Source organism: Balaenoptera acutorostrata, chromosome 11 (assembly GCF_949987535.1).
Source record: "Balaenoptera acutorostrata chromosome 11, mBalAcu1.1, whole genome shotgun sequence".
Taxonomy (NCBI): Eukaryota; Metazoa; Chordata; class Mammalia; order Artiodactyla; family Balaenopteridae; genus Balaenoptera; species Balaenoptera acutorostrata.
Genome location: NC_080074.1, coordinates 83,377,154 through 83,398,271, shown reverse-complemented (window position 1 = coordinate 83,398,271; position 21,118 = coordinate 83,377,154).

Here is a 21,118-nt window from a genome sequence, read left to right as displayed (position 1 = left end):
ACAAAGGAAGGTATTACAATGAAGATGTTGACTGATTCCATGGGAGAGATAGAGGCCAGGCTGCATAATATCCCTGGCATGTTGACCAGAAAGCCCCCTATGTCTGCACAGCCAAAGGAAATGAATGAATACATTTATCAGCCTTCTTTGAAGCCATCATTTGGGGCTTTCAAAAGTCTAATTTGGGGATCTACTTTTACTATCAATCTGCACTCCATGTCGACTCCCCTAATGAGTCTTTACTCACATCCCTTGTCACCCCCCAACCGTGAGCACCTGCTTACGGGTACCCCAACCCTTGGGAAAGCAGAGCCGAGTTTGAGGCCTGTTCTGCGGTTTGCTTAAAGCTGATCTGTAAATTAGCAAAATGAAGTTTGGTAAAATAAACCCATAATCCTATTTTAGAAACACTGTTTAGGGAACTCCTTGGCGGTCCAGTGGTTAGGACTTAGTGGGTTCAATCTCTGGTCAGAGAACTAAGATCCCGCAAGCCTCGTGGCATGGCCAAATACATAAATGAATATATAACTTCAAAGTAGAAACTTTATTTAAAAATAAAACAAAACAAAACACAGTTTAAAATATATTTACAGGATTCTCTGACTATCCCCATGTCATATTTTGCAGTACTTTTCTATTTAAGTTTATAGCATTAAAAAGAGAGGAGCTGTACTCACAACGAGGACTGTTTTTATTTAATATTATCTTTAAATACACACAATATTAAATTTCTACAGACTAAGTTGTTGTTTTATTTGTTTTCACACTACATTACAAGCCCAGGACTGAGCTCTAGCCAAAAAGACTTGTGAGCCATCTCAGAGCGCTGCCTTTCCTGCCCAGGCACAGAAAACAAGGGGGCCACTGACGGCTGACCTGGGATGGAGACGGTCTGCCCGACTGCCATCCAACTTACTCTGCATGCCCATCTGTCCCAAGCAACTTCCTTTCTTCCCCTTTCCCTTCTTCGTTGCAATGAAATGTATTTCTTCTGTACTCCAACAGATATAAGAAGAGAGTACGTCAAGGGCACCTCATTTGATCCTGGGGTGGTTCAGGAAATCCTAAAAGAAATCTAATATTTGGATCCATTCAAGACTTTCCTACCATTGGCTCTGTCCCGGGGTCCTTTGAGACCACCTAAACATTCACTTCTTTCTCCTAAGGCCTGCCTTACCAGAATCCTCTTCTCCCCTCTACTTCTAGAAGTGTGTATACTTGGAGGTGCAGGGCGTGGAGGGTAGTGGAAGGTAATGGAGAAAGATCAGAGGTCAGCGAGACACGGGCAGCACATCTTTCAGTAAAGAGAAACCTGTATGTTGAGATGTGATCCTCCCAGGTGATTCATTCTGACTGCTGGGCTGCTGTGGTCAGTGGCAGTTCTGGCCTTAGGCAGAATTGTAGTGCAAGAGACATTTGTTGGAGCACCCCCTACATTGCTTTACACACCCTTGGCTATACAGAGTTCCCTATATTCTGCAGTGTCTTTTCTCTTCTGACAGACATACCAAGAGATCATACCGACCAACACAGTGAAGTTTGCTTTGGATTCTGTAGTCTCCATGTTTTCCCCAACTTGATGGCAGTTTCTCCTGGATGGCAGCAACCCTCTCTCATATTCTCCTATAACTTGCAGGGCATACGCCACCCACCTAAGCATGTAACTGAGCAATTGCTCAGTAAATATTTGTTCACTGAGAACAAAGTCTTTTTTGAAATCAAAGAATAAAATCTCTCATGGTGAAATTTCAGTTACTGTGACATGAAGATGCAAGATATTTTGGGGAAAGAGAAACTTTTTAATACTTCCAGTCACCTATATGGTGTTCTTATAGGGTGTGGAGCACCGGAAGCTTCTCAGAACTATAAGGATGTCTTCTGGGGCTGTGATGGGCCAAGCCTCCTTATTGCAACAGTATCAGCAAATATGAAGCTTAGGGACTTCCCTGGTGGCACAGTGGTTAAGAATCCACCTGCCAATGTAGGGGACACGGGTTCGATCCCTGGTCCAGGAAGATCCCACATGCCATGGAGCAACTAAGCCCATGCACTGCAGCTACTTAGCCTACACTCTAAAGCCCGCGAGCCACAACTACTGAGCCCGCATGCCACAACTACTGAAGCCTGCATGCCTAGAGTCTGCTCCACAACAAGAGAAGCAACCACAATGAGAAGCCCATGCATCGCAATGAAGCGGTGAGCCCCCGCTCACCGCAGCTAAAGAAAGCCTGCACGCAGCAACCCAAGACCCAAAGCAGCCAAATATTAATTAATTAATTAATTAATTAATTAATTAAAGAAATAAAATATGAAGCTTAAAGATTGGGTGAAAAATATGGGGAAAGGAGGCTTCAGGTCTTCTGAAGTTATCTGAATTCCTTTCTAAATCTTTAAAAAAAATCTCATCCCACCATCAAAAAATAAGTAGCTTGCTTGGGGTCCAAATGTTTATGAATATTTGTGTCCCTATCCATCAGAGCCTCTGAAAAGGAGCACAGGCATGAGGCCTATTTAACAACAGTGCACACTCCACTGTTTAATAACTTATATTAATACTTTTTGGAAAAATGTGACTTTTATAATTATACCAGACTCTAAAATACTTGTTGAAGTGTCATAGTTTCTTAATCCTAATTAGTATAATTATTAGACAATTTTTCCAATGTCGAAGAATTATTTTTATTGCCAGCTAAAATTATTATTTTCGTTTGCATCACAAAACTCTTAAGTGGTTTGGTAAAATATGAAAACATCACAAAACTTCCCTTGAGATGCACTGGATACATACTGGAATAATTTTTATTCCTCTGAGTAAAAGATGAAAAATTTGGCTGTTCTATTAATTCTTACCTCAGCAGATTTTTTTGAACAAGGATAATTGCCTTAACAGAAATGACTTTTCTCATTCTGTAAGGGGCAATTTCTAGTTCAGAGTTCATTCCAGTGTTATTTCTGCTTTACAAAATGCATAGGAAATAGAACCAGAGGTCCTTGGAAATTCCAATATGGTATAGTAGCTAAAGAAAATAGTGATAATAATTTTCTCAAAAATTTGTGCAGTTGTATTTGTCACTGTAAGAGGAAATGTTAATGAAAAAACTAGAATGGGTTAATAAATTGCCTCATTCATATGTGTATATATAGTTTCCTTGTAAGTGTGCAATGTTAATTAAAAATTGAAGGAGAACTTTAATTTTTAGTTATTTTTCATGTATATATAATATATATTTCATTATATACAATATATATTATATATTTCATTATATATTATATATTTCATTTATGTATTATATATAATTATATGTATGGTTTCCTTGTAGGTGTGCAATGTCAATTAAAAATTGAAGAATAACTTTAATTTTCAGTTATTTTTCATGGCTTCTAAGTTAAATTTCAAATTACAAGAAGTTCCTCATTTTGATTTGTAGCTCTTCTTGGAACTGGAACATATTTCAATTAGAAAAAAAAAAGTAGGTCGAGTTAGTTAAATAAGAACCAACAATGCCTAATTCAAAGGCTTGAGGCCAATTTATCCCATTGTGCCTCTCATCCCTATCATCCTTGGCCAAGATCCAACTACAGAACTTTTGATCATTTATCTTCTAAATGCACAGCCTGATACTGCACCGTGCTGCTTCTCCTTGATCTATTCTCTTTTTTCTACTATGCCTTCTGGAAACCCATTTCAGAATGTACCAAGAAGAATAAACCTAATTTTTTTTCTTTTAGTGGTACCCCCGTGAAGTGTTTTTTGGGATGAATGCCTTGATGAGCCCACTCAGAGGCTGGGCCTCCTGGGCCTGTGGGTAGACTGATGCCCCAAGAAAACAGGCTCAGAGCTCAATTGCACTGGATAAGAGAGGGCCATGCAAGATGTAAGGGATATGAAAGTGTCCAGGAAGAGACAATGAGACTCAGCAGCTTGTGACTTCATGAATGGCTTTGAAAGACACCTAATGAGGCTCTTTGGAAAGAAATGTTATGTGCTGAGTGATGTATCTACCCATGCTCAATCCGAAATTCTTAAGTAAATTTTGTGTGTTGAGCTGGTACTCCATGTAGTAGTTTTTCTTTAAGGGGAGAAGGTGAAGAAGTACAGCATCTTACTTCAAGTCTGACATGAGGCACAAAATAAAGTTGCCCTTGATCTAAAGTGTCCCAGTATGTCTCTCCTTTTGACTTCAGAAATTTCTAGAAAGAATGGTCCACTGCCTATCTCCACTTCCTCAACTCTAGTGTACTTGATGCACTCTCCATGGTCAAGGTAACCCTTGCCTGTGGCCTACACTACTATTAATATCTGATTCTCAAAGTTGCTCTCCAACCTAATCTGCTCCCAGAACTTCAGGCTTAAATACCCTTTTCAACCTGGATGTTCTATACTCCTGAACTTCATCTTCAAACTTCCAGGTTTTTCATCAAAGTCAACACGTCACATCTGAACTCCCCATCTTCTTCCCCTTTGTCCTAGACCTACTCCTTCTCAGGCTTTCTGCAACCTACTGTTACCAGGATCAATCAAGCTAGACATCACACTACACTCCCTCTTCAACCATCCTATTCAGTCATCAAACCCTGTTGAATTTACCTTCAACACCTCGATTGAGCCTTTTTAAAATTTCTCTCTTAGAAAACATACATGAAACTTATGATTCCATTTTTTAAAGGATGGCTTTTGTGTTTATGTTCATCACCAGTCTGTGAGTTCCTTGATGACAAAGACTGTCTTACTCATCTCCTTCTTTGTTTATCTCTTTCCCTTAGACTCTAGCTCTTAACACAGTGGATCACTTATCGATTGCTACCTAACAAACCACCCCGAAATGTGGAGGCTACAAACAGCAGCTCTTTATTTGCTCGTGATTCTGTGGGTCAGCAACATGTACAGGGCTCATCTGTGATGTCTGGTCTCTGCCCTACGCGGTATTGGCTGAGCTCATTCATGCGTTTGCAGTCACTTGGCACATCAGCTGGGGACTGGCTGGTCTTCTTTGGCTTCGTGTACATGTCTGGCAGTTGACCGGGGCTGTTGGCTGAGGTATCTTGGTTCTCCTCCACGTGACTTCACACCTCTAATGGCTCACCCAGGCTTCCTTGTACAGCAATCTCAGAGCAACCAGAGGGGGAGAAGAAGCTGCAAGGTCTCTTGAGGTCTAGTCTCTGAAACTGTATAATGTCACCTCTGCCACATTTTTGTAAAGTCAAAGCAATGGCGAGGTCAGGCCAGATTCAGTGGGTGGAGAAATAAGCTGTATCTCCTGATGGGACGAACAGCAGAGTTACACTGCACAGGAGCATACACATGGGCAGGAATGATTCACTGGGACCATACATTGCTTCTGGCATGTGGTCAAGTTTCACAAATGCCTGTAGAATAAACAGAATGCATGGCTGGGTGGATGGACAGATGGAAGGGTGAATGAAAGACAGTATGGCATGGCAGCTAGAACACCGGATTAGGAATCTTAGTCTCGCTGCTGCTTATTACTAATTATTTGACCCTGGGCAAGACACTTTATCTCTCTTACCCATGTTTCCTCACCTATAAAATAAAGGTAGGAGACTAGAAGTAGTCTAAGGTCTTTGTTGAACTAACATTTCTGATTCTGTAGCTATTAATCATATTATTATGCCAGAGGTAGCAATAATTACTTGCCACTTGCTTTCTCTAAATGACTTGATTCATCCATGGGAAAGGCACATGGCTAAGGGAAAATCATGTTGGTGCTCATTTCATGGGAACATCCCAAAGGTGTTTCTATTGTTAGTCATCCCGCTAGAAGCAAGAACATGCCCATAATAGGCATTCTCTCAGTTTTATTTTTTTTGTGTTAGTGGTTCCTTTGAAATGACTATCAAGACTTTCTATTTAACACTATTAAAAATGTAATCCCTCTCCTGAAATGCAATGTAGAATGTACAGGCTTCCTCTTCATTCATCCCCCTTAATGGAGGTAGTTGGGAAAATATTGTTGGATACTTAGAAAAGATTAGGTTTGCTTAGAATTGTACTTACTTTGCAAAATATATTCTTTCAACTCTTTCAGCTTTGACTCTGTTTGGTATAAATCAAACATAACATGTCAACCTGTGAGTTTGCAAAGGCTTAATTGCCAGGTATCAAGTAAGTTATTTCCTTTGCACACTGAAAATAATATTTAATCTTTCAAGCCCCTGGAAGATCTTCAAATTACACAGTGGGACATAGTTGAATTATATAAATATTGTGTGAGTTTTACTTTTTCAACTCCTTTGATATGAAACAGCATAACATGCTATTGATTTTTTCAATTTTCTGTTTAATATCAATTCATACCAATGGTGGTAGGATGAATGGGGAAGGCGGAAGGCAGTGCTGATAAGAATCCTATGGGTTCAAGGTCATTGTATCTGCTTCAGTCCATTCAGATAATCAGTCTTTTGATATCTAACTTGAACTAGTCTCCTATACATTTTCAGGCTGGTTTTATTTAGACAGCATTTCTTTTAAAGGAAACTGCGTGGAAAGCAGTGTTAATAAACCTTGAAAAAAATCAGATGTGATGAATTCACATGTATTTTTATATTAGTTTAAGAGCTGTGCTGAAATGAGCAACTTGGTTCTGTGAGTGGAATGGCTTATAAAATGAATAACTGAGTTATGTGAGTCTTGATTTTAGTGAATGACAAAACAGTTAAAAATACAAAGCATTAAAATGGAGCAAGAAGGATTAAAGTACAGGTCATATCCTGAGAGAAAAATGGTTGTGAGGGAGGAAGGGGGTGGTGGCATGGAAGGGAATGGGTGCGGGTAATGTCCAGCTGGAAGCAAATGATGCCACTTGATTCAGCAGGTCATTCATACTTACAGTACATCCTGTGCTAAGGGTAGTTACTGTTGTTACAAGTTTAAAATAAAAAGACATCATGGGTAAGTAATGCAGTGGAGTTCAGTGGAAGGGTGTTAGTTCTTTTGGGGGCAGGGAAGGAAGTAGAAGATCGAAAGAGTAAAGAGTCAGCTTTAATTAGCCTTCAGATGGTTTTTCTAGGCGGCTGATGGAATCTGCCTAGTTCTTTGAGTAACGCCTTAGTATTATGTATGGCTTCCTTATTCTACAGCAGTCTCTACTGTTATTTATTTATAAGTCTTCTACTTCCAAAAAGGATTTGAAACAGCTTATAACAAAAGGCACAGATATAATAAGCCCCTCAAATCAGTAACAGAAGAGTAAAAGGTAAGAACTAAGTATTAATAGTAGTAGAGGTGGGGGGAATAATTATATAATATTGGAAACAAATGACTAAGGAAGTCACAGCTCTGAGCTTCTTAATGGTCAAGACAGGAAGTTTTGGTAACTAGGAAAAATTTTTCTTGTCCTCCAAAGAATCTTATGAGCAATTTAGGTCATTTTTTAAGATGAATATAAGCAATAATTAAGTACATTTAAGAAAATTGTGAGATATGATTAAAGAAAATCTAATCCTGCCACTCTCGCAGAACCATTAACTTTACTTTTTTTAAGAAACACATTAACTTCTAGTTTTTGTCCTTATGCAAACTTTTTTTTTTTTGGCCATGCCACGCGGCTTGCAGGATCTTAGTTCCCCAACCAGGGATTGAACCCGGGCCCTTGGCAGTGAGAGCTCAAGTCCTAACCACTGGACCGCCAGGGAATTCCCCAAACATATTTTAATATTAGGGCAATCATACTGCATTTTGTATTCCTTTTTTTTCCATAATGGCTAAATATTTTTCAGGCTTCACTGATGACTGCATATTATTGTTTTTTAGACTGTGAAATAGTCAATCATGTTTTTATAATGCCCTCGCTTAACCATTTCAGTTTTATTGACCTGGTTTCTCATATTTTACTATTGTAAAGAATACCTCTGTGTATATAATTTTTTCCCTCTTCTGATGAGTTATTTCTTCATTCAGTCAATAAATATGTATTGATAAGTTTTTGTGTGTGCCTGTCAGTCTCTGTGTACTGGAGACACAGAGATCAGTATTTTCCAAGCAGAGAGGAAAGGTGTGCTACTCTGCCTGGGCAAGGAGATGCCAGGGGAGGCTTCACAGAGAATGTGAATATTTAGACAGTCCCTAAGAATTAAAAAAAAGTGCTTGCCAGATTTCTTTCCATATAGATTTTGTCAAATCATAATATCGGTATTGTAAAAGGTTTCCTTCTTTCCTACATCTTCAAACCTCTACCGGTATTTGCGTTACCATTAAATTAAAAAAAATTTGTATCTCAATTTGCTTTAGGTTACTTAGATTATATTTGAAGATAATATAGTATATATGTAGATTGTGTTCATAGTCTTCAAGCTTTCACTTACATGGCAGGGAAAGGCAGGAAAAAAATAAGACATTGGAGTCCCATTTGTAAGATGGCTTTGCCACTTATTAGTGATATAAACTGGGGTAAATTACTTAATCTTGCTAAACTACAGTTTTCCCAAAAGCAAAATGAGAATAACAGCACTTAACTTTGCATGATTGTTGAAAAGATTAAATCAGAGAATGAATAAAGCGCCAGGAATATAGGAAGAGTTTTAGGAGTAACTATTATCGCTTATTGGAATATTGATGTTCTCCTTGTAAGATTCAGGAGTTCTTTACACATGTTAACCCTATGTCGTATTTGGTGGAAATAATTCCCCTACATGTTGCTTTTCTATTTTCAATTCGTGGTTTAAGAATTTTATATTTTAAAATTAAAGTTGGGTAAGTTATTGTTTTGTTAAATATTAGGGTTTCTGATAGTTACTCTATTGTAGGATTATATGTAAATCTCTAAACCATTTGGGATCTATTTGAGCATATAAAAATTTAATGTTTGGCACAGCAAATATCAATTGAACTTTTATACAAATTTTTGTACAATAAAATCTGTCTCAAAGCATGAGAGTTCAACATCGCTGGTATTTTCCTTTCACTACCTAAAATCACAGATTCCCCAAGTAGGCTACAATAGACATACAGCTTGTTGAAATTGCCTTTTAAGATGAAACCACACCCTTGATGTGAGATCAATGAAATCATAAGGGCTGAGATAATATTTACAGAATTATTCATGTCGACAAACACTTAGCTCTGCTCATTGTGTATTCACTTGTCGTAGAGCATTACAGAAAAAGGTAAATATTTCTTGGAACTTTCACTATTATAGTCTGAGTCTAAAACCTGAAACAAAAATTGTGGGCAATTACAAGGTCTAACTTCCATAGTCTGTAAATTTAAATTCTATTTTTGACATGATTTTGAAATGGCATCTTATTATTTACATTTAAGAGATGAAAGATAAAGGAAGTGTTTTTGTTAATAGAAGAAAACCTTTTTGCAGTCTGGTCTTATTGATTTATCTAGCCTCAACTCCCACAGCTTAGAAATTTATAACAGAAGCACTCAAATTTGAAGAGCTTTTTCTACCCTATATGCCTTTTCACATTAGTCTTTCTGTCTGCAATGGAATTGCAATTTTTCGAGGTCTGATCAGGTTCTTATCCTTGTAGGCTCAACATAAATACAACTTCTCTGAAACCTTCAGCATCGTTGTTAACTCTCTGCCTTGATCCCCTCTGGAGTTTTTATATACTTTTGCTGTTGTGTGAAACCCATGGCCTGTGCCTGGGAGGCAGTATTCATTGGTTTTAAAGGAAGGACTTTTAAATCAGACATGGGATTGAGTCCTTCCTCCTAGCAATGTAGGCTTAAGCAAGTCAGATGACCTCTCTATGTTTTAGTTTTCTCATCTGTAAAATGGGAATAATAATATTATCTCACAGTTATTGTGAGAAACAAATGAGATAATGCATGTTAAACATTTAGTCTAGTTTCTGACACATAATAGAGACAATGCATGTTCTCGTTACTTTTGGTTAATATAAATATTTCCCCGCCCCTGTTATCTATTGCTTCATATTGATATCCCAAAATGTGGTGGCTTAAAACAACAAACAGCTATTATTTCGGTTTTTATAGATCAGGAATCTGGGTGCAGCTTAGTTGGGTGATATTATGGCTCAGGGTTTCCCACAGGTTGCACTTAAGATATCAGCTGGGGCTACAGTCATCTGAAGGTTCGACTGGGGAGGTTACACTTCTAAATTCACTCATGTGACGATCGCAGGTGTTAGATCCTTGCTGCTTATGGCCAGAGACATCAGTTCTTTGTTATATGGACCACTCCATAGGGCAGCTCACAAAGTGGCAGTTAGCTTCCCTCAGAGCCAGTGAAAGAATGAGAGGGGATGCCCAAGACAGAAGCTATAGTCTTTTGGTCATCTAATCTTGGAAGTAACAGCCCACCATTTTTTATTTATTCTATTGTTAGAAGTGAGTCTTTAGGTTCAGCCCATACTCAAGGTGAAAAAAATCACACAAAGGGCTGAATACCAGGAGGAGGAAATCATGGGGACCATCTCAGAGGCTGCCTAGCACCAGGAGGGCTGGAGCTTACTTACTGATTTTTGTGTTGTCGTGTTTTCAATGGTATCTCTCTCCATAAACCTTTACCCCTATGGCTAACAACTTTTTCTTAGTTCTGGAAAGTATGAGAGATTCTTACTTATCAGCTGCTCACACAGTGTTGTTTTTGTTGTTCTTCCCTAGGGGAAAAGCAATTACCAAAGCATGACACTCATGAAAGGTGGAAGAATATTGGCAGCAGCTTGTTCCATACCATTGTTATAGGAGGGAGGGACTGCCAGATAGCATGTGTGAAGAAGGATGAAAAAAATGGGGTAAATTTACACACATCAGTTGTTTATCTAAAAATTTTTTCACTGTCATAATCTAGTCCATCTTTAGATTATGGAAAAGAGAAGGAGTTTTGTGTTCTTTCTAAAAATTATTAGATGTTGCTGCATTTAAGGGAAGGAGAAATCGAATTATAATGAACAAGGTAAGACAAATATCTTTTACGATATAGCACCTGGTTGTATACACCTAATTGTAACCATAGTTTGTGTTGATCAACCTCCTACCAGCTGGCTAAATAAACTCCTAACATGCCAGGCTCCTGGGGTGAACCTCCCTTGGAGAAACCATGGGTTCATGGCTCCTAAGCAGGAATCTTGTTTCCTCTGATGTAACTGAGTGTGGCATGATGATGTTGGAAAGATGGTGCTTAGTGGCCACGTATTTTTTATTTTAGTCTTCCTACTGGGTAACTCCAAAGTCCTTGTGCAGGCCACTTACAAAATACTCCTCCAGTCTCAGAAATTTTCATTTTCCCCCATGTTCTTTGGAACATCTTTCATGTTGATGGCTAAAAGTTATTAAAGCAGTCCCCGATCGTTATTTTTAAATCTTTAGCCACTGATAGGTAGAGTTTTTTCACAATCTTAGGCGTAGGAATGGTACACGATAGATCTCCAATAAATGAAAGCTACTCTAATGATATTATTACAGTGCTTTTCTCAGATCCTCCCTTGGGATTGTTTCACAGCAGCTAATGATCATGGCCTGTTACTTCTGCATTTATGTGGACAGAGAATCTCAGAGTAATAAGCAGGAGACATATTGAAACCCGTCCCTGAATGACTACCCTGTCTGGGGTGCAGACTTTTTTTAGTGTGCATGATTTTGCTTTCTTCTCTTCCTCTCCGTACCTAGTCTCCCATCATTCTGCTAGACTCTCCAACCCATCTCCTGTTACAGTTCCAGAGCGCTCCTCTTTGCTCCTCCTCCTTGCAACTTTAGATGTGAGGCTGCAAAGACTCTTCCTCCCCTTTTGGAGTCTTGGAGCACCTATAGCCTTCCACCCGCCTATCTATTCCTTCATTTCTTGGTACATTCATTCATTATTTTAAAGGAACAAAGACAGGGTTCTTGGGCTCAAAGAGCTTGTGGTCTAGTAGTGGGTGCTAAGACCTGGCATGCAGAGTGATGCAGAGCAGGATGGGAGAGGCAGTGTGAGGCAGGACCCCATCCCTGGGATTTGGAGAGGGAAGGTCACTGCCACCCAAACTGATCAGAAAAGACTTTGTGGAGACCTTGTGATGGGGAGGATTCTGACAGGTTGAAATGGTGGGGGAGACATCCCACAGGGTGAGGAGAACATGAAGAAAAGTGTGGAGATGATGGGAATAACCCATGAGTGGAAGGTGGCGAGGAGTCCAGTTTGCCTGGGAGCAGAGAGTGGGGGAAAGAGCAGTGGGTCTGAGGTGTGCAGGCTGGGTTTGGGTCCCAGGCCTTCTGGATGAGGAAGAAACCAGTGTCAAACTGGGAGATGGATGCTGAACATATGACTTCATCTTTCCAAATCTGTTTCCTCACCTGAAAAGTGAGGTTGTTTACCACATGGAAGTGTGAGAATCAAAACAGACAATGAATGCACTGTGGCAAGATAATTAAAAGAACATTAATTGATGATGTCCACCCCCACTTGCCATCATAATTTTCCCCTCTCTGTCCCTCTCCCTGCTCTTTGCCTCGGGGCAAGAATGTGGCAGACCACAAAGAAGAGAAAAAAAGGAGCATCTTCCTATTTCACCCTGAGGGGAATGGAAAGGACTGGAATGGGATCAAAAATATGGGATTATCCAGATTGTTGAGAGTCTGATGAATGTTAGGATTCTTCATGTTGTCACCTGAATCCCCCCGGGAGAGATGGGGTGGGGATAGTGAGGCACTGGGTCACAGATAGCACGTCTCCTCACAACCTCCTTGACTGGTGAGCTGTCAAGCCCAAGAGGACATTTGGGTAGAGTCCCCTGAGGCCATGTGGCCTTAGAAGGGAATGGCTTTGCAATGAGTCTTGGCAAACAGGGACATAGCCCCACAGAGAATCTCACATTCTACCCTGGTAAGAAAGCCACGGAACTATAGTGCTGCTCCAAAGGGTGGCACCTGAAGTGGCCTGGAGATGGGAGCTAGGGCTGTCTCAGGGCTGAGCCAGAGGATCAGTGCTTGAAGGGCTATAGATTACTAAGCAAAGACAGAGCACGTAGAGAACCGGGTCCATCCCCAGACCCCACACCAGCTTGATAGCCTGTGAACCCTTGGATCTCCCATAAAACCATTGAGAAAAGCGAGTTCCAGCTGAACCAATAATTAAATTTCTGCAGCTCCTAGGAAATAGGAACTCAAAATAGAAATGAAGTTGTTATAGGAAAAAAACTAAATGAAACATTTTCCTTGCTCATCGAGGTTGTGGATTGAGAAGTATATCCATTACGGTAACTTTAAAAACCTTAAACTGACATGCCACATTAAGAACTAAAATGAAAAGAAAGTTGGAAAGCTCGGTGCAGACCGGGGTATGCACAGCCCCGGAACAGCATCCTGGGAGGGCTCTGAAATGGAGCCTGGCTCTTAGGATTCTTTAATTCCCTGTTCTCAGCCCCAGAACAGTAAAAACTGTGGCACAGCTGTTCTGGTTGTAAAGGGCAGCTATGTAGGGCAGTATTCCCAGAAGCTTTCTTTGCTCCCAAATCAGCTCCATGAAAAAGTAAGTGTTCTAAATATCAGGCATGTCGATACTGACAACCACAGCAAATTCAGTGCCAAACTTTTTTTATCTTTGTGGCAGATGGTGGCCTGTTTGTGAAGCAGCACTTCATAGGGCAAGGATGCCCTTCAACACTTGCAATAGCTGAGACCAATTATAATCCTTAAACTCAGAAGAAGCACCAAGCTCTGAAAAAACCTCTGGGGCAACTTCATTCTTAGCACCAGCTGCCTGGTGGAAAACCATTGTTCCGTATCTGGCCCTTTCTTTCATTCTGTAGCTGAGCATTGTTCATTGATTCCATTAATTAACATTTATTGAACACCCTCTGGGCTGGACAACATGAGAGGGGCTGGTGATACACCAGTAAAAAGGCAGGACACCTTTCCTCAAGGAACTTCAATAATTACAGTAATATGTGTTTGTTAGTAATAATCGATCTATAAAGTAAGTTGTAGAAGTACCCTCATTCTATAAATAAAGCAGCTGAGATTTAGACAGGTTAAGGAACTAGCCCAAGGGCACAGAGCTAGAAAAGGGAAGACCAGAATTCAGATAATTCTGGGTCCAAAGTTCACGCTTCTAACCAGCACATTCTAGCGTCCAGTGAGGAATGAAGGTGAGCAGGTTGGGGGCTACAGATGACACGGCATGATGGGAGCTCTGATTAGGTGCTCTGTAAGAGCTTGAGAAGGCCCCTTCCCTGTTGCAGAAGGCAGGGCGGGTTCCCAGAGGAAGCCACGTTAACAGAACGATTGTCAAACTGAGCACCTGAATCAGAGGATTTGCTCTGGGTCCTAGCCATGGACATTAGAATCTGTCCCTCATTCTCCTATCTATGAAATTGTCATCCAGAGCCCACATTTTCTCATATTTTTCCTCCGTGGAACAAGGATAGTTGCTTTTCATCGAGCCTGGGTTCTTTATTACCCCTCTCCTTATGCTGCGAATCTAAAGGTGGTCTGTTCCCGTTCACTGGCTGTGGATATAACCTAAGGGGTGAGCTGGAGGAGGGGCCAGCTGGTGCCAAGGCCGCCCTGTGTCTGTGGCTGGAACAGGACCCTGAGTGGGAGGACCAGCCATCCTGGTCAGCCAGCCTCCAGCTGAGTCGGGTGAGGCCACACCGACCTGAGTGACTCTGGGTCAGCAGGTGACCTCACTGGGTGTCTGTGGGGACTTGAGACACAGCGAGGGAGGAAATGCACTAGAAGAAAGCAGAGTAAGGCAGTAAATGACTGTCATTAGTGTCGCACCTCTGACAGGAAGGAAAAGGAGTGCCTCTGTTCTAAAGTAAAATTTGATAAAGACCCTCTAGTCTTAAGCCCTTGAAAGTGCCTTGGAGTTCCTTTCAGCATTATTATTGCCACCCGGCATCTTGTCTTCTCTTATAAGATCTGTTCTTCCTCAGGCACCAGAATTAAGGATAACTAGGACCAGTTACTTAACTATGTTCTCAATATTGTTTCGTTACAAATGTCCCGAAATGCCTATGTGTACTTACCTTTTTAAAGTATATCTATAAGGTAGCGGTTTAAATACACATCTAACATTTTGAAGGCAATATATGCTACCATATCATTTTCTCTTTTAGATTACAGATATAGAGTATTTCAGCCACGTGGGGATCAAGTACGTTTGAGAAAGGAGATAGTCTGGGAATCTCACCACTATTTGTAATGTTTGTTTCTTTGGAGGATATTAGAAATTAAAGTAACCACTTTATAATCAAATTTTAGTAGCACATTAAGTAGGGAATGGCAGGCATATGCTAAAATGGCTATGATTTCCCATTAGTCTGCTTTGTTTGGTATGTATGACAGGTAACCCAGGGACATGGTACCAAATTGATAGTCGTTCTTTCTCTGAAGCTATCGATGAAAAGAGGACTCGCTCTAGCTCCCTAGAAGTGAACAGAGTTGTTTAATGCTCAAAGAGGAATGGGGCCACCCTCTGGGCTTTTGAGGCTTGCTTATGATGTTTTAAAGCAGCCTGCCAGGAACAAAACAGGCAATATTTGTGTAATTGTAAACAGATCCTTAGATCCTTTATAGCTGGGATAATCTGTACAAGGAAAGGGGCTGCCTTTATTCTTCATAATAGAACCAGGACCTTGTTCGCTCCCTCTGTAACTACCCATCGAGGCTGTGTAGCTTGCAGCCATGTGTCCTGCAGAGCAAATGGTCATAAAGTGATATGTCTCTAACCAGGAAAGTCTTCCTGAACTAGTGGCATGAATCAGGTATCACAGTAATCTGTTATGAGTATGACTTGGGTCAGGCCTAGAGTCTCTGCAGGAGGCCAAAGTGTGGCAGAGAAAATTCGGAAGGGGGCCTCAGGGAAGCAGGTTCCAGACCTTTTACACTTTACAAACTGCATGGCTTGGCCTAATCCCTTACTTTTACAGGAGCACGTTTCCTGGGTCTATATAATATATTGGAGCAGTCTTTTAAAACTGAGGTGATTGGTAGTATAAAATTTGGTGGCTAGGAACACAGACTCCGGAACCAGCCCTCCCGAGCTCAAGTCTGGCTGTCGCCCACAGCTCTGCGACCTTCCACAAATCTCTTATCCCAGGGCCTCAGTTTTAGTAAGCAGGGATGCAGGCTATCTCAGCCGGCTGCTGGGAGGAGTAAATGAGTTAGTATTGAGAGTTTAGCACACAGTAAACTCTCTATAAAGACACGTTCCCTATCATGGTAACTGTTGTGCTTTCTGGAACCCAGTTCTGCAAATACATAATTTGAATATCATGCTAAAGTATATGTTTGATTATTAAAAATAACATGCAAACAAAAATAAGGGACATGTCCACATGTAGCTCCGATGACAATCTTTCAATTTGTGCTGCTTGTTTAACTTTTTTCTGTGGAGTCATTGGGACAACGTTTCTCCTGCTAGATCTCGTGACTGTATTAATATTGATGAAGAATGCTGGTGTTTCTTAAAATCCAGGTCTGCACATGGGCCCCGTGTGGTACTGTCCAGCATACTGCACTGTGGTAGCACACATAGCAGAACCTCAATTAAATGACAAGAAGGTCAGCAAGGTCCAGGCGCTTCAGTGTCTGATGCGGGAGATGAGTAACTGGAGGAGTACCTCTGACAGGTCACATGGTAATCCACATGGTATGATGGAGAGTTTATGCCCTTCACGTGTTTTAGATGCTTCTGATCTGACTTTTGTGTTTGTCATAAAACAACGTGTTAGATATAGTTAGTGATCTGACATGAAAACAAACACACTCTGCTTTTCTTCTTATAAGCTTCTGCATCAGTTAGAAAGAAGCCTGAGCTTATCAGGAGGCCTACTGCAATACCAGTAACAACAAACTATCATTCACAACTCTTTACTTATCCGAATCAGAATTTCCCCAGTACTGAGGAACCAAAACAAGCTCAGAAATAAACTGGGTTCTGAGGCTCATGTAAGCATGCAACTCTCACTCTCAACATTATTTTTTCTTTTTTGGGGTCATTGAAATGGCCTTATTTTTTAATCAACTGGCTTAATGATAAATGAATGTTATGAATTTGTATTTATTAAAAAACATTTACGCTGGCAAAACAGAGCTTTTGTTATTTTACAGTAGGGTGACCACTGTCTCGGTTTGCCTGGGACTGCCCCAGTTTTAGCACTGAATGTGCTTCATCCTAAAACTCCTCAGTTGTCCTGGTCAAAGTGGGATGGCTGATCACCCTGTCTGTGTATCAGAATTCTGTGTAAGATTTGGTTTTAAAAAAAGATACTGCTGCTAAAATTGTTTGAAAGTCACTGTGATAGATGATGTAGTATGGTGAATAAATGGTTTGTTATCCAAACGTGGACAGCCTTGGGAGTACCTTCAGATTCTGAAAGGTTAGTATTCTTTTTGATTGCAAACTAAATAAAAACCTTTTAGTAGCAATCATCCTGAATATCCCACACCACTCTTCTCTTAAGGATCATTGATCTGACCCTAAATTCATACTTTTTATCTGACCATAAATATAAAGGATAGACAAGATGAGCCAGATGAGACCTTTACTAATACCTGGTTACACCTTGGGATTGGTTGGCTGAAAAGATTAATCCCCCATGTCAAACTACTTTCTTGTGATTCACTTCATTTCTCATCAAAGCAAATGAAAAGGAAAAATGTTAATTAAAGGTTGTAGCAAGTTAGGCTCCAGTTGACTAAGGCTTTATTTTGTCTAAAACAGTCTCTAGGGTGAATACACGTTAACCATTTCATGAATGAACAAAATTCATGTGGTCTGTTACCTATGGATAATCTCAAAAAAAAGTACTTTAAAAGTCCAGCAACTGGGGCTTCCCTGGTGGAGCAGTGGTTGAGAATCTGCCTGCCAATGCAGGGGACACAGGTTCGAACCCTGGTCTGGGAGGATCCCGCGTGCCGCGGAGCAACTGGGCCCGTGAGCCACAATTACTGAGCCTGCGCGTCTGGAGCCTGTGCTCCGCAACGGGAGAGGCCGCGATAGTGGGAGGACCGCGCACCGCGATGAGGAGTAGCTCCTGCTCGCCGCAACTAGAGAAAGCCCTCGCACAGAAACGAAGACCCAACACAGCTATAAATAAATAAATAAATAGATAGATAGATAGATAGATAGATAGATAGATAGATAGATATAGATAGTCCAGCAACTTGCAAATTTCCTGTCCCGAGAAGGACTGACAGTGAGAGGGAGGCTTGGGGGCATGACAGCCCTGCTCCTCACGGCCACACCAGCTGCTTACAAGGCAGAAGGCGGGATCCAGTCCTCCAGCAAATGTGCTTTGTGCGATCCTGTCCACACACATTTGGCTCTTCACTGACCTTTCTTAAACTGCTTCATTTTAGTGATTATTATTAACTTAACTCTGCATCAGCAAACTCCTCCCTGCCCCCCTCCCCCTTTTTCTGGAAGGATGCTCAAAGATCATCCAGTTCACTTCTGTTAAGGTAGAAATAATGCATGATGGCAGTGGATCTGGTGCTGTCACTTCAAAGTAGATGAGATGCTCTTGATGATTCTGGGACATGTGGTCTCTCCCACTTTCAATCTTTCACCCTAAATATGATTAGGGCACTTTTCAGTAAAGGGAAGTCCTTGCTCAGTACTACTTAACAATTTATACTCTTTTTTGTGTATAGCTGTATCTGCCTATTTTCTTTAAATATTTTTAAGAACAAGGAGTCTTTTCTGGTGAATTACACCTTCATGTGATCATTTGGGGATATACTTTACATTTTTAATCTTTTTTTTCATGTTGAACATCAGAAAGTTATATAAATGATGACAACAAGCATCGCACTCAAACCCTTTCCTTAGTGCTTCATTGCTGTCAGCATTTGCACAGATCTGTATCATTACTCTGATTCACTGGCTGATTAATCTATTCTGTCTCTGGTCTCTTTTCCCCATTTTCCCAACAACCCACTCAGGACTCTTTTAGGTAATTCTAAGACCCATTGTATCCTCTACAGAGAAAGCACTTGCATGAATTTCCTGAAGGGCTGTGGGCTTGAAGAATGTATGTGCAGTTTATATGCAGAATTAAATCTTTGGATTTAAATGATTGATCCATAGATTAATATCAAAATGGATAAATCCATTTTTTGTATGGCTAGTAATTCAGCTATTGGTAGGACCCTGATGTAAACAGGGAGGAACTTGTTTTAAGTGGTTGCAAATAGGCACGGACATAGATCGAATATGTCTAAGGTCACATTTCTGGCTGAGCAGAGCTTGATCACAGATAATAAAAATCCCTCATGATTACTGAGTGACCATGCAGACACTGATCAACATACTGTGCTTTATATTTACTACTCACGTTATCTTCATAGCATTGTTGAAGTAGGCACTTTATTGCCCCACAGAATTTAGGTAACTTTTGCACGTTTTCCCAGCTGGCAAGTTGTCAATCTAGGGTGACCAAATGTCCTGGTTTTCCCGGGGCTGAGGGTGCTCTCAAAAAATGGAAATTTCAGTGTTAAAATCAGAAAAGTCTCTGGCAAATCAGGACAAATTGGTCTCACTCTTGGTATGGCCAAAAACTGCACCCAGGAAGTTGGGTTTCATAGGGTGCACTGCTGACTCTCACGTTATTTCACCTCTCTTGGGTGAGTTCAAGAGTAAGTCAGTTTGCAATGGGCGTGCCTTGACTTTTTCCCAAAGTAAATATTCAAGAGCTGAAATAAGCCATTGATATTAGGGTGACCTTGGGAGCATCCTCATTGACAGGCTTCCCTGCTTCTCTTTTTAGTTGCATAAACCTGAACATGTAAAATGTTCTTATGTAAGTAATGCAAAATTACTATTTTCTCTGTTCAGGGTATAATTTTGTTTGAATCCCTTCTCTTGATTTTCCTACCTTACAAACTCCAATTCCTAAAGCTTAGCGTTTCCAAGCACCACTTTATCTCCACAGAAGGAGGGAGCTTTTCTAAAGTTGCCCCATGCTATAGACATGTACATTGCCCATTCTGGCTCTACGTGACTTTAATCTCCTGGCTTACGTGATAAAGCGCGCAGAAAATTCCAGGGTTTTCTCCCAAATCCCTGAAAGAGGAGGGCCAAAATGCTTGCTTACTTCTGAGAGTGCTCTTCCGTCTTGGATTTGGAACTCTGAATTGGAGTTAATCTTTCCTTTTCCAAAAGAGGAGCCCCTTGTACAGAGATCCCTAAAGACACACACTTTGCCTGAATATCTTCCATGCCCGGTCACTGGGAGTTCCAGAGGCAACACTGTGCTTTTAGAAAGAACTAATTGTGGCAATATTGTGGCAAATACCGTGTTGAGATTTGTCCATCTGCAATGTTATGAATTCTATCTCCTGCTTTCTGAAGCAACCAACATAAACTACTTCTGGTTCAGATATATGAAGGCAGCATAAATGTGTCCCTTTAACTTTTTCTTTTCCAGACCAAAGATCCTCGTTTCTTCAATTATTCCCCCACGTCAGTGGTTTTCACGTATTTTTTCAAATGAAATCTTACATTGAAATGAAGGGTGAAACCATTCATGAGTTCAATCAGTGTATAATTATTTTATACGTTTACATTTATAATGTTTCCTTACTATAAAGTCAGTTAAGGATAGTAAAGGGACTACACATTAAAAACCAAAACATATACTCAATATATATAAAAAACTATATATATATAAAACTGAATCACTTCACTGTACACCTGAAACTAACACAACATTGTAAATCAACTATACTTCAATTTAAAAAAAAAGAAAAATATTTGATGATCCTAAAACAAATAAACAACAAACAACCCCCCCTCAAAAAAAAATGGAAATGGAGGCTTATAGATTATTGCCACAAACTTGCATCAGTATCCAGTTATCTTCTGTGTTGAGGAGATCCTGAGTTGCAAGTTGTGTTAGTTTTTTAAAACAATTCTGATTGTAATCTGAGGATTCTCTTTAATTAAACTGATGCAAACGTTTGGAAGAGGATTCATGTGACGTTTTTGTTTCAAAATTTAACAGCTAATAATATCTATCAGCTGCTTGCTTTTCTTATGATGCATACATAAGTCATATAGAAAGCTTATAATATGTGTCAAAACTCTCACATGATGTCACCATGACTCAATGTAGTACTCATGGTAGTCACTTCTTTTTATACAATTCATTATTATATACACCCTGACAAGGGCATACAATGAATGGGTGTGCCGGAGCC